Here is a 12644-nt window from a genome sequence, read left to right on the forward strand (position 1 = left end):
GATATGATACAAATGTACAAAATTATGCATGGTGTGGAGAAAATGGATAAGGATACATTTTTCTCCCTCTCTCATAATACTAGAACTCAGGGTTATCCCATGAAACTGGTTCGTGGGAGATTCAGGACAGATAAAAGGAAGGACTTATTCACACAGCACATAGTTAAACTATGGAATTTGCCACCGCAAGATGTAGTAAGGGCCACCAGTGTGGATGTCTTTAAAAGGGGATTAGACAAATTCATGGAGGATACGGCTATCGCTGGCTACTAGCCCTGAGGGCTGCATGCTACCTCCAGTATCAGGCCTTATGCCTCTGTATACCAGTAGCCAGGGAACATGAGCTATTGCACTCATGTCCTGCTTGTGGGTTTTCCACAGGCATCTCATTGGCCACTGTATGAATAGAATGCTGGACAAGATGGACCCTTGGTCTGATCCAGCATGGCTCTTCTTGTGTTCTTTTGTTCTTATATATCTAAATAAAGGGGAGATGGTCTGGTAGTAGGCAGTTTGCTATTTGCTGCAAATAGTACAGTCAGTGGCAAATAGCAGCATTGGGGGCGATCTTTGGTAGGGAAACAGTGCAAGGGTGAGAGGGTTAAACCTTCTCTGTCTGTGCACAATTTGTCCTGATCTGGATCATGGTCCCTGCAGCTGATTTTTCTAAACAGTGTCCAGTTGAAAGCATGCTCTTTAACGCATGTGCCTCACATGATGAGTAGTTTGTCCCCAAATCTATTTTATTTTTACATTTTGAAGTAAGACCATTGCCATTAAAATAACAGAAGTTGTAAAGAAAGGATTAAAAAAAACCCTCACAGGTTTCAGCTCCTGGAATTAGTTTCCTTCTAGATAAACTTGCAAATGCCAGTGGAATGATTGCATTGCCAATGTTTGTTTTATCCAAGCATGTGGTATCATAGCAGCCTGTCACTCCTACGAAATGTTTCTACTGATACTGGAAGAAAGCACTCCCCTAAACTGAGACTGAAAAAGATAGGAATTCAAAATGAATGAGAGGAGGATTGACATAAAAGCCAAGCATACAAGGGAAAGTGTTATCTCTAAAAGAAATGGCAACACTCTAAATTTGCCAAAGTGGCAATTACTTTCGGCTTCTTAGAAGCACACTGCACAATGGTGCACCCTTAGGCAGGTCTAAAAATCTATTTAAAAACAGGCACTTCAAATTGTTAGTTACGGTTGAATTATAACATAGGGTTCATTACTGGTGCTGAACAAAAAACCCTTTGCAAATTCTAGTTATATCAAATAATTTATTCAAATACAGTGTTCTCCTCTCTGCTGGTAAAAGCCACTCTGAGCTGCTGCAGCCACTTGGGCTTCCAGTGACAAAGATGGATCCAAGAGTACCTCCAAACTATGTATCTGGTCTTTCAAAGGCAGTCCAACCCCATCCAGAACAGGTAATGAGCCTATCTCCTGGACTCAGAAACTACTCCCCTATGAGCCTCCATTTTGCAGGATTCATCCTCAAGTTATTGGCCCTCATCCAGTCCGTCACTGAGCCCAGACACTGATTTAGGACCTGCATGACCTCACCTGATTCAGATGTCACAGGGTGCTAGACCTGTGTGTTATGAGCATACTGGTGGTACTTCAAATTTATTTAATTATGTAAACATCTTCTAAGCCATCTTTAAGGGCAGAAGCCCTCCCAAGGCAGTATAAACAATAAAATTCATATACTAAAACACCAGTGCAGCAATAAAAACAGTGAATGTTCCAAGAAACAATGAACACCAACATAATGCAGAACCTACAGCACAATTACAGCTCCAACCTAGTCTGATAAAACATAATCAGGTGAAGGCCAGAATAAACAAGTAGGTCTTCAGGCCCTTCTTAAAAGCCTGCAAAGATGGGGCCTGGCAAACTTCTAATGACAACTTATTCCAGAGGTGTGGGGCCACTGCAGAAAAGGCCCTCTCTTGTGTAGTTGCCCACCTAACTGCCTTCACAGGTGGGAAAGTGAGAAGGGCCTCTCTTGTTAATCTTAAAGTGTGGACAGGCTGATATGGGTGAAGGCAGTCCTCTCCTAAGTAGCCACTTGCCACAATTCACTTGGTGGGGGCATCCAACAAAGTGGCATTGAAGATAATCTCAGAGTCCAGGTAGGTACATATGGGAGGAAGCAATCCTTCAGATAACCTGGCCCCATGCCATTAAGAGATTTAAACGTCAAAGTCAGCACTTTGAGTTTGGCCCAGAAGTGGACTGGAGTCCCCTGAAGATGATCAAGCCAATGAAATATATTGTGCTTCTGCTTTAATTTTGCTTTTGCTATTTTAATTATTTTATTTTGGCCCACTTTTAAAGTATTTCCTGAAAAGCAGGGAATTCATAAATATGCTAAATAAATCCAGAGAAACAGCTATTGCATTTTGTTTACAGAATCTGGTTCTAGAATCCATGAAAAATGTATGTCTTTTACAATAGATTTCTACCATCTCGTTCCCATTAAATAAACCAAGAGAAAAATAATACCCAGAATGACCAAACTGAACCTTAGGCTAGTTGATAAACTACACCCTAAGGGTACAATCCTATGCAGGTTTAGACAGAAAAAAAGTCCTACAACTCCCAGCATGCCTCCCATGGCTAGCTGGGGAATGCTGGGAGTTGTAGGGCTTTTTTCTGTCTGAACATGAATAGGATTGTGCCCTAAAAGTATAATCCTATCCATGTTTAGACAGGAAAAAGTCCTACACCTCTCAGCATGCTCCAGGCAGCCATGCTTGCTGGGAGTTGTAGGGCTTTTTTCTGTCTAAACATGCGTAGGACCGCACCCTTAATTTGTTAATGTTTTCAGATACCTTATAATATGCTCTATTCTGATGATAAAGATAGCCATTCCAGTGCCAAATGGTTGCATATGATTACGTGTTTTGTGACACAGCAGAAAACTACAAATCTAACAAATAAAACAAATGAAGCAAACTTTTGTCCCAATATAAATTAATTTAGGATGCAGTCTTATGCATGTTTAGACAGAAAAAGGCCCTTCAACTTGGCTGGCTGGGGAATGCTGGGAGTTGTAGGACTTTTATTCTATCTAAACATGCGTAGGACTGCGCCCTTAAGGAAGTTTGTGAAAGGAAAGTTTACCATCCCCTTTTCAGCCACCTGCACCTCAGAAAAGCCTCTACAGAGGAGTGGGAGAGGCTCCTGAACAAAACAGAATGGGGGTGTCGTGGGTTCCCACTGGAGGGGGCAATGCCCCAAACTGGGCTTAGATTCTAAGATAATTTACAGTGCAATCCTATACATGTTTACTGAGAAGTAAGTCCCACTGAGTTAAAGGGGGTTGGTCCCAGGTAATTGGGTATAGGATTGCAGCCTTACGGAAGTTCACAAAGGAAAGTTTCTCATCTCCTCCTCCCTCCTGCACCCCATGATTCCATATTGTGCAGGAGGAGCTCCGGGAGCTGCAAGTGTGGAGAGGTGGAGGGAATGGGCAATGGAATTATTCCTATTTTCGGAATAGGGTTCAGCTCCATGCTTAGCTCCTTTAGAGTTCTGGCTGGTTCTGACTGAAACTCACAATGGATTCATAACCCCACCGAAACCGGAGCCACCAGCCTCCACTGGCAATGGGGTATGTTCCTTCCATGAACTTCCATAAGTTAAGGATCCAAGTCATACTGATTTTATAAACACAGATTTAACAATAAGAATGTACTTGTTTGATTTTGTCCTCATTCTTGTGTAGTCAAGGTAGCTCAGAGAAGTAGTTCCTGCAATCTTTAAAAGGGTTTTAAAGAGCAGATGTGCTGCCGTTCTACTACAAGCATTCTTGAAATGCACTGTTCGTATTTTTACATTATTAGCTGTGAACTAACTTTCTTTAAAGTGCTACAGATGCATGTAACATTCTGACATGAAAGAAGTTTCGGTCTTCCAGACAAACCTGTCCATAGCAAAAATGGCACATTATCAAAGCTTGAGAAACACATTTCCACTGGGAACAGAAGCTTCACGATGACACAGAAATAAGGCTGTTTGGAAACTACTGGTTTTTTCCAGAAATGAGAATTATGTTCTGCTGTTTTTGTAAAAGCTGTACACAATTTTGTTTAGAAACAGATGAGAGTACTTACATTTGTAGTCGCCGAGTTGTTTTGCTGCATTGCTCTTCGCTCTGTAGATTTTATCTGCGAATGCACCGATGCTTTCCTTTTCTTTGACAGCCTGGTTAATCAGCAAGACAGGATGGAATGTGTGGTCTTGCACTTGTTGTTCTTTTATGTTTTCTGGAAGCTAGCAGCCCAAGCTACCATGACAACCAGGAGAGCTGCTTGAGGCCTACATCACTTCATTAATAACTAAATAAAATAAATACCCAGTTTATTAGCCTTCTTTGCACTCGGCGTTGGTAGCCTGACACCTTAAGATTTTGTCTTGGAAATAACAGAAATCTTCTAGGACGACAGGTATGCAGTTGTGAAATAAAACAGTCTCAGTCTGTTAGACGTCTGTGTGGAAGGAACGCAGAAGAAGAACAGAATATGGAGAGTCTCTTCTTTATGTTACCACCACTTCTTGCATAGGACAGAAGCAGTCAGGGTGTCAACTGAGAGGGTATGAATTCAAATCTAGATTGTGAACAGATTTGGAGTGGTTCTAGATAGGCAGCTTCTAGTGCTATCAGTCAAAAGACATCTTGCAGCTATTCTGTCTTTTTCTCAGTGGATTTTTCATGGGAAGAAAAAGATGGAAGAAGTGATGGGAAAACATGGGAGGCTTTCAAGTGAAAGATGTCATTGTCTGGACCCCCATAGAATTCTGTGAATGAGAGAAGGCAATTGCACAATAAAACCTTTGTCTGGAAGCAAACTTGGACTGTGTTACATACCTGATTTGCCAAGTATAATACTGACTTTGTAAATACCTGTATCATGTAAACCTTTACATGGAAAATGTGCCTTCTTTGTGCTCAGTATCCCCAGCAATATTGCAAAAGTTGCTGGGACTTATTCTGGGATGTGTATGTGTATATACACACATGAGCGTGCATGCGTGCGCCCACACACATCATTATTTGCTTTCAATTATTTTTGTTGTCAATTTTAGATGGAAAATAAATGTTATTTCAAAACATGTGGTTATCTCCTCACCCAAGGGCTTGGTAGTGCTGGGGTTGAAGAGGAGGATAAAAGGAGAAAGGAATATAGCATGAAGCATATAGGAAATACAGTGGGAAGGAAGATTTTGGTTCCTAAATGGGGGGCAGATGAACTTTGCACGACTAATTCAACAATGTTGCAAAACAGCCTCCAGATGTTTGCTTCTTCTGCACATGTTGGCATAAGTAAACTCCCTCTTCAAGGGAATATATATTTGACTCAAATCTGAATTCATGCAAGATTGTATGGAAAATACTATGTAATGAAACTGGAGTTAAACTTTTACATGCCATGAACCAATGGGACTATTTTAATTACACCAGCTTCAGTTTTTGGCATTAAATAGCAGGACTTTCCTTTCTCTTAACACAATATATTATACTATGCTATCAAGCTACACTGAAATATGAACTGCAGTTTGGATATACACCAACAGGTATAAACATGTATGAGTGGCTGATGTGCTCAGGCTGGTTTACTCTCCCACTGCTTGAAATCCTACGTATGCCATGGAGCACCTACCTGTAGTGTGTGCCTGTACCAGTGGAGGCTGGTGGCTCCATTGTCAGTGGGGTGGTGAATCCACTCCGGATTTCAGTCAGAACCAGTCAGAAGCACCTTGGATAGCTCCTTTAGTGTTCTGACTGGTTCTGACTGAAACCGAGAGCGGATACACCAGCCCACTGACATCGGAGCCACCAGCCTCCATTGGCCTGTACATCTGTATGTCATAGAATCGTGGAATAGTAGGGTTGGAAGGGGCCTATATGACCATTGAGTCCAACCCCCTGCTCAATGCAGGAATCTAAGTCAGAACATGTGTGTGTGTTTGTGTGCGCGCGCGTGCATATATATATATATATATATATATATGCTCAGTCCTGCAATCCTTTTTACTCCAAGAAATGGGGGGGGGGGGCAGAATTAGGGACATTTATGATCTGGGTCACACATTACCTTGTATGCAGTATAGAAGGCATGAGCACAGTCTCGATTCATGCCATGCGTGATGTCTGGCTAGAAAATCAGCTCTGAATTGTAACTCACACATAGATGTACCATGTCTAAATACATCCCCCCAACTTCTGGAAATCATTTTCTGTGTGTGCCACAAGGAACTGCTGTTCCAAATATAAAAAGTGAAATATCACTTGTGTGTGTAGCCACATTTGTGCAATTTTTTGGATCCTGTCCACAATTTTTAGATGCAAGCTTCTTTTTTTAAGGAAGGAGCTTAAAACGCAACATTCACTTGTTAGCTTACAGTAGGAGCTAATGAAAGTGTGTATCTCAGCAGCATCCAAACTCTTGTTTTCACTAGAATCTAGTGAATCTAGTGACTAGATGTTATACAGGGATATACAGAGAAAGAAAACAAGATGAACACTGGAGAAGAGAGGGTGTCGGTGTCCTAATATTTGTTAACGGTGGACGTATGCCATCTAGTGGCTCAATATTGTTAAGATTTAGTGAAATGGAAGTGGAAGGGATATATTTTTACACATCTGTGCGTACCAATCGTGTTTCAGATCTTGCTGGTCTGGATGTATTTCATCCGTGTTTCCCTCCTATTTCTGCATTAGACCATTTTTGGCCCAGATCAGCAACTTGTTCTTTGAAAGTGGTACGGGAAATGGAATGTAACCCTTAACTGCCAAGGCTCTTGTGCTTTTAACAACTGTGTAACAAAGTTCAACAGTGAAGCTTCCCTTCTCCCCAAGCTCAGAAAAAACTGCGCTTAGGGACTGTTGAATATCTGCCTATCAGGCAGCTCTCAAAGGCAGAGAAACCCAACGCATGTCACAATGCAAGTTTGGCCTGCAGTCAGTTACCATCACTGAACTTGCTACCGCAGAGCCAGAAAAGAAATTACCTGCAAGACAAAAGATGGCACACCTATACAAAATCTCGCTCTATATTTTGATAGTCTGGATATTAATTTTGTCTAGCAAAGAGGTTGTGAAACATAAACACTCACATAGTCTTGTACTGGTTAGTCCTAAATATAACATTCCAGCGACTCTGACAAACCTGAAATAATCAGTGTGGAATACTTCCATATACATGGGTTTAAGGTTGGAGTGTACATTTTATGCTTAATGGGGAGGTCCATTGTAGATTCATATATATATATTTGGGGAGGATATTGATGCGACAATCAAAATGTAGCACTTTGACTTTATTCTTATTTCATTAAATAGAAACTTTCAGAAGCTTGAGAAATAATGATGTAAAAGAAGTTGTCAGTGTTGGCGTGCCCAAGATGCTGCAAAGTATAAGAAGGCCATGAGCACAATCCCATGGAACATTGTTCTGTGCAAGGACGACAAAAATGAATGAGACTCACCCTTCTTTCACGAGGCTTCCATTAATTTCAGGGTAGCTCAGGAGATTTTACTCTTCAAAGCAGCCTCCATGATTTCTCCAAATCATGATTTCTTACCTTTACTCACCAAATGGGGATTTATACAGAAATATGGCCATGTAGCTGAGTGGAGGGATAAGTGGCAACAGCATACAGGTCATTTATTTATTTTTATTTGTAGTTATTTCATTTCATTTCTATACCGCCTGATAGCTGAAGCTCTCTGGGTGGTTCACAAAAATTAAAACCCAAAAGCACAGGATAAAACAATATAAAACATAAAAGCATTAAAACCACAATATAACAATACAATCAGAATAAAACCTAGCAGCAATCCAGGTCATGACAGCTATTTATAGAGACCAAAGGTTGTTGAGGAAAATACATGTGTTAAGGACATTTGGAGGGAGACACAGTGGCCTGGTTTGCATGATCGCAGCTTGAGAAATATGCCATGGTGGCTTATTTCCCCCACTGCACAGGCTGGTCGTGTGCCGGGGGGATGCGCATTTTTACCTTCGGCAGCACAGCTTGTCATGTTGTGCAAACCCAGCCAGGGTGACTTGTTGCTGTGGTTAGCAAGCCTACAACACCCCAAGGGTTCTGGGTGGCTTATTAACCATGGCAACAAGCTACCCTGGCTTGGTTTGCACAACATGGCAAGGTGCACTTCTGAGGGTAATTAAATGCTCCCAGCACACGACTGGCATGTGCAAGGTAGTTAATAAGGGCCGATCTACATTGCGCCCACCATCGCAATGAATTCAGTGTCCTGTCTGGTTAACTGCTCTCGCATTAAAACGTGATTATCCACACTCACATATTTTCCCCGTTGCGGTGCTTCATCGAATGTGCAAGCTCAGTTCACTCGACCGCTGTGCTGTTTTCCTGCTCTTAAAGATGGAGGCTCTCATTGGAGGATCAGAAACTCTTCCTGTTTCTGCCAATTCCATGCCCACCACACTCACAGGTCTCGACGGGCCCATGTCTAGTGGTGTACGAAACCCCACTTACCTGACTCCGCTGGGGTCCGTGGGTGGGGGGAGGTGATCCGTTCCTCCCCCCGGAATCCTCGACAGGGGGAGGCGATCTGGTCCTCCCCCCCAGAATCTTGCCCAGCTGGCTCTGCTCTGCGGAGCCGCTGGCCGATCTGATCCGCAGCAGGGCCTCCATCCTCTGCCAGGCTGCTGCAGATGCAAATGGCGTCCTGCATAGGGGATGCCATTTGCATCCCTACACTAGCCTGTGATAGGCTATGTAAATATTTACGTAGCCTATGACAACTAAAGCAGGGATACAAATGGCGTAGCACACGCCATTTGTGTCTCTGCTTTAGCCGTGATAGGCTACATAAATATATACATAGCCTATCATGGGCTAGCGTAGGAATGCAAATGGCAGCTGCTACGATGGCTGCCATTTGCGGCCGCAGCAGCCTGGCAGCGGCCGGAGCCACTGCTGCCGTATCCACCACCACCGCTGCATCTGCCACCACAACCGCATCCGCCACCAGGTAGGTCCGTCCCGGGGGGATTCTGCAGGGTCATGGTGTGGGGGAGGCCATTCCGCCACGGACTCCAGGGAGCCGGATTCTAATTCTAAAGAATCCTGCCTCACTGGAGTCCGTGGTGGAATTCTCTGACATCCTTACCCATATCGTCTTCCGGCTACTGATTGCATAGCTTCCTCAGCACTCAGTGTTTCATCAGCAACAAGCAAAAGGCTGGATGTGTGCGTGCTTGTCTGATCTCGGAAGCTAAGCAGGGTCAGCCCCAGTCAGTAGTTGGATGGGCGACGACCTGGGAATCAGGCTTCCTGCATTGAGCAGGGGGTTATTCTATCCCTTCAAATGAGACTAAGTTTTACCCCCTCCTATCCCCCACTTCGGATTTTTTTTTTTAATTAAGGCGTTATCTTTGAAGAATCATGGCTTCTCCGTGATATATTTTTTTTTATTCAGGCATAATCTTCGAATTTTCGAAACTTCAACGATTTGAAGCTTCAAATCTTTGAATTTTTGAATCTTCGACGATTTGAAGCTTCCATCCAACTACTGACCGGGGCCGACCCCGCTTAGCTTCCAAGATGAGACAAGCGCGCGCACATCCAGCCCTTTGCTTGTTGCTGAGGAAACATTGAGTGCTGAGGAAGCTATGTGATCAGTAGCTGGAAGACGACATGGAGCCGTCAAGGGCTGTGATTGGACAGGAGGGAAATACAATCACGGCCGTATATGGACAGGCAGGGGAGGGGACTACGACCAGATATGGTAGTGAAGCCAGAAAATCAGAGCATGTTAAGGGGAAATACCGGGATATCAGGGTATTGAAAGTGGGAGCACGGAAGCAGGACATTCCAGTTCCAATTCGAGGCGGGTACTGCATAGTCTGAAAGACGAGCACTGAAATCTCATTGGAAGCGAAAAAACCCGTAAGTGTAGATCGGCCCCTTGTCCCTGTGGCTTATTAACTACCCTGCGATTGTGCGAACCAGTTCACTGTACAGGTATATAGGTATGAATGCTGGAAACTTTCAAACCCAGTTGGAAGAGTGTGGAGTGCTTGGTGCTAGACAAAACATAGATAACAAGCTTGGATACATACCTTGCATTATGCAAATAGAAGGGTTCCTTCTGTGCACAGAAGGCTTTTAGTCCAGCCAAACATTTCTGCTGGCAGACTGGGGAAGGGGGCAATAATCACTGATTTCCTCCCTCCGTATGCCGCCCTCTATGAGCCCTGAAAATCTACTCCAGAAGGAGAGGGGGCAGGTTATGGAACATAGCTTTGGGTATTGGGCGGTAAAGAAACAAACAAACAAATACATAATAAACAAACAGCATGGTGGTATTGCTAGGGGATGAAGTCTTCCCAGAGCATGCTAGTGGACCTCTGTGCTTAGGAAATGTTCCTGCTGGAGGGAGCAAACTCTAGATCCAATCCATAGTCAAGATATTGGAAACCTGGTGGAATGGAAGATATCTCATGTGTGTGTGTATGTGTGTGTAATTGACAGGGGAACACATTTATTTTATGTATTTCATACACACACCACCCTTTTTCCAGCATAGTTCTCAAGGTGCTATCCATGTGGTTCCCAGACAGATTCCCATCCAAGCATTGGCCAGACCCAGATTTGCTTAGCTTCAGCAAGGTGGCTATGCCACACACTCTCAGACCACATTGGTAATGGTATTGTTCTCTTTGTCAAAGTGGGCATAGATTAAACTAGAAAGCAAGAGGAATGCATTCCTTCACAGAATCACTTAGGGTGGAAATATGAGACTTTAAAAGGAATTTAATATTAGGCACACACCTCTGTCCTCCTGAACAAAGTGTTGTGGGTGATCTTGAGGGAGAAAGAACTCATGGAGGTATCCAAAGAAGAAGTGTTGTAGTAATGGGTGACCTTAGCTACCGTCGCATTGACTGGATTGGTGCATGTCTAGGTCATCACAAAAAGGCAAATGTCTAGATACAATAAATTAATGTGACTTAGAATACCTGGTCATCGGACAGTCTGGAGGGGAGATGCCCCATCACTAAATCCTGTGTGGCGGCTGGGATCTAGTGCAAGTGTTGTCGAATGCCAGTAGGAAACAGTGACCCAATGCTATCAAATTTAACATATGTCAGTGGGAACCTATGAGACAAGATGATATTGTTTGCACGACATGGCAAGGGGGGAAGTAGACCCAGCGGTAAAGGGTCAAAAGGATGTTAGCCATCACACAGCCAAACTAATAGGTAGGTAACAGGACTGGTAGGACTGGAGGAGCAACTTGTGACTGACAACTTGTTCCAACAAGTTCTGGATTAATTATTACATTGATTGTTTTTAATATTCAGTTGTAAGTTGCTTTGGGTGATGGGATGAGCAGGAAAAACAGGATATGAGCCATCCATTTATTTATTTGCATTTCTATGCAGTAGTATTGCAGGTGGATCTCTCTTGTAATTTAAATTCAATGCACACTTCCATAGTGAGTCCCACTGAAACCAGAGGGCTTTATTTCTGATAATACATCAGGGGTGGGGAACAGTTTTTGGCCTGAGGGCCAAAATGGTTCTGGGGCCAAAGTGGTTCTGGGGAAGCATGCCAGGAGCACGCACACATGCACAATAATCAGGGGTAGGCAATGTAGTGCCTGTAGGCACCAATGTGGCCTCAAACACCTTTCTTGGTGCCCGCCAAGGTGCCCTACCCCTCCAACTGAAAAAACAAAAATTAACACATTTTCTTACCACCAGCTGGGATCGCTGTGAAATAGGCTTAGTGTTAGTGCTTAGAACTCTTGATTCAAAGGGGTTGTTTAATGTGTTAGGGCACAGACCCTACCTCTGCCTTGCATTCATTCTTTTGGACAGGTTACTTGTTCTTTGCCCGGTCTCCCATGGCAGCCATTTTGTGGGGGTGTCCAGGACAGTTTCTCAAATTGCCAAATGTGCCCATGTGCAACAAAAAGGAGGCCTGTCCATGCTATACAGATTTAGAGTTCTATTATGAGTCTTGCTACAGGATAGAAAAGGGGCTGGCTAATTCTGTCTTAAGCACTATCTTTTAAAGATGCAAAAGTATGGATCTGAAATGCTTTATATCATGTTTTAAATATTTCAATGGGCATAGCACCCTTTCCATTGTATTGTCAGTTTTATTATAATTTTTCCACAGGCTTTTAAAAACAAATGAATGTGAAATAACCTATTTACAGTAGGAAAATTATTTAATGATCCTACACAGGAACCAGTTGATACTTGGCTATACAGAAAAAGCTGCCAAATATGCAAAGCAAGTAAATGGGGGGGGGGGGAGAGAGAGAAGGAAATTTATATTCTTCTCTAATCCCTTTCTAGGTACAGAGCTCTTCATTTATACTATCACTGCTTAATCCATACAGCTGCTTAATCCATCCCAAATCCAGGAATAATTTCTTCACTTGTTTACTTCAATTAAAACTACTTTGGATAAATAAAAATCAAATGTAATAATGTATTATGGACCGAACGGATTTCTCAGTTAAAAAAAGAGAGATTACTTTCCCCTCTCAGCTTTCTAATAGTATCTCTTTCACTCACACCAGCAAAGCAATTCTGGAGAGGGTAGGCAGGCAGACTCACATTATCCTTTCA

This window comes from Heloderma suspectum, chromosome 3, assembly GCF_057233095.1.
Source record: "Heloderma suspectum isolate Gila_16-S chromosome 3, 16-S_ref, whole genome shotgun sequence".
Lineage (NCBI taxonomy): Eukaryota > Metazoa > Chordata > Lepidosauria > Squamata > Helodermatidae > Heloderma > Heloderma suspectum.